The sequence below is a fragment of the Ochotona curzoniae genome, unplaced genomic scaffold (assembly GCF_017591425.1).
Source record: "Ochotona curzoniae isolate NIBS_2020 unplaced genomic scaffold, NIBS_Ocur_1.0 contig_291, whole genome shotgun sequence".
NCBI lineage: Eukaryota > Metazoa > Chordata > Mammalia > Lagomorpha > Ochotonidae > Ochotona > Ochotona curzoniae.
In genome coordinates, this window is record NW_024465649.1 from 8,252,297 (window position 1) to 8,254,917 (window position 2,621).

A 2,621-nucleotide genomic window follows, 5' to 3' on the forward strand; every position below is an offset into this window, starting at 1 on the left:
CCATCCAACAGTTTCTTACTATGGGTAACTATACCCTTTTTAAAACACAGTATAAGAATATATGATAAAAATATTCATGAGAGGTAATGGAAGTTAGAGGCCATGATAAAGTTCAAGGACTTTTTCTAGGTTGGAAAAAAATATATACACTCGGTGTCAAAGGGATGCCAAGATTCTGATTTGTTTCTATTGATGACAGAGAATGTGAGTCCACTGCAAGGTGATGCGGGTGCATCTGGTGAGGAGCCCCCAGCAAGGTTAGGAAAAGGCAGAGATTAAGGAAGAAGAGATTGAAAAAGTGTGCTTTCATTAGCTGAGGTGTAACAGGAAGATGCGGAGTTGCAAATCACCCCCTCTAGAGTCAAACCAGAATTGAGTTCAAATCTGATGTGCATCAGTCACTTGTTAATGTCAGGCAAGCCACAGTATCACTACATCTCTCTGTATCCTTGTTTGTAAAATAAGAATAATACCTTCTTTCAAAATGTGTATATGCATGAGTTGTGAATATAATAAAACTTCCCAGCAGCATCTGGCCCTTTGTAGTACATTTGTCTTCCCTCTCCCTCCCAGGAATTATTTTCACTCTGTCCTTTCTAGCCAGAATCCAGCAGGAAACACCTGTGTGCCCCAAGGCAGGCTGGGACACAGTGCATAATGACTCAGCAACTAGACCCTTCACCCTCTGGCTCGAAGCACTCTTCCTATCTTATTGCCCTTCCCCCTTCTTCTCCCATTCAGCCCCATGTGATCTGAAAGATTTGTCCTTCTTCGGCCAAACTGTAATCTCCCAGCCTAAACTTCAATGTATTCCAAGTAGAATGCTTTCCCACAGAGTTTTTGCTGCTTGGCTATGACCTGAAAGAGACTCTAATGGCATCCTCTCTGCAAAGAATAGCATCTCTTCCAATAAAGGAAACAGAAAAGAAGCAGAAAGGAGGATGGAGTGTCCAGAATGGAAAAATGAAGAGAGAAAATACAATAGACATTTTGCGGCAAGAAATATATTAAGAGCTACAGGAAAAAAACTAGACCTCATTAAAGAGCATCTTTACTAATTACTGTATCCAAGTTCTCCCTTTTCACACACACACACAACCACTTTTCTCCTATCACTAAAATGCTATACAGCCTTTGAGAATCAGCTCAAATACTGTTTTATTTTTATTAATTAATCCATGTATTTGATCAACATACATCAGATCCCAACCATGTGCTGAACACTGGGCTGGGTGCTGAGAATACAGTCCTAGACAAGCCAGATCTTATCCTTGCTCTAATGAAGCTTAGAGAGTTTCTTAAAGGTAGTATTTGTCCCCTCTTTTTGCTGCCCTAATTGCTGTTACTGCTGTAACGATCACTGCTTTTATGTCTCTTTGTATTTTTTTTTTAAAGCCTACAAATCAGTGTGACCAACCTTAGTTTTCTTGGGGCTTTCCTCGTATTAGCATTAAAACTTTCAGAGCCTAAGAAATCCATCAGTTCCAAGAAAATTGCAAAAGTTGCTCATTCTATTAAAAAACCAATACTAAACAGCAACAAAAGTATTCTATGAATGTACTCAGTTGTTCATTCTTCAAATATTTATTGCAAATTTACTTACTATTACTACAGCTAGTCACCTCTGTTTGATGCGGTGGCTCTCCCACTATTATGTGAGAGGCCCCAGGGGTGGGGGCCCACATCTTTTTCAACCTTGCATTGCTAGGCCCCAGCTGAGTACCTCCTCAAACAAATTTCATGCAAACCACTGTGTTTACACTAGTAAACATTTCAAGTTTGTGTAAGTCAACTTTAACGAATGTGTTTCAACAAGTTTTAAACAGAGATCTCAATCTAGAGACTAGAGTGTTCAGTAGTTACAAAATCCATTAACAATTCTCAGACTCTGTCCAGCTATCCCAGCAAATGAGGGGCAGCTCTCAGCCAGCTGCACTGCTTCAAGGTTATAAATGGCACATATGCCAGGACTAAAATCATTCAATCCTTAGTACATCTCTAAATAATCCTAGCATTAAAGTTGATCAGCTGGGGAGATTGGCATTGTGGCCTGTCAGATCAAGCTGCCTCCCACAACGCCAGCATCCCATACGGGCCCAGGTCCAAGTCCCTGCTGCTCCACTTCTGATCCCACTCCCTGTTAATATGCTTGAGAATGCAATGGAGAAAGACCTGACTGCTTAAGATGCTACATATGTGGCAGGCCCAAAAGAAACTCCCATCTCCTACCTGGTCCAGCCCCAGACACTGTGGTCATTTGAGAATGAACCAGTGATGAAAGATCTCTTTCATTCTCTCCCTTTCTATGTAACTTTGCCTTTCAAATAAATAAAATTTACTTTCAAAAACAATTTAAATAAAGTTCATCTGCTAACAGATTATAAATATATATCTATGTAGGTTCCAATCATTGACCGTGATCTTTCTAACTAGATACACACACACACACATTGACTCCTATAACTCATATCTCTTATTCTCATTTCCCATTTATATATTTCTCATTAATATACACACTTAGTATCTTCTTAAACATTCTAATAGTATCCTCAACTGTGACCACAATGATAAGGTTTTAGAATCTTGAACATTGCTTTGTGAATTTCTCTCAGTTTAGTTCC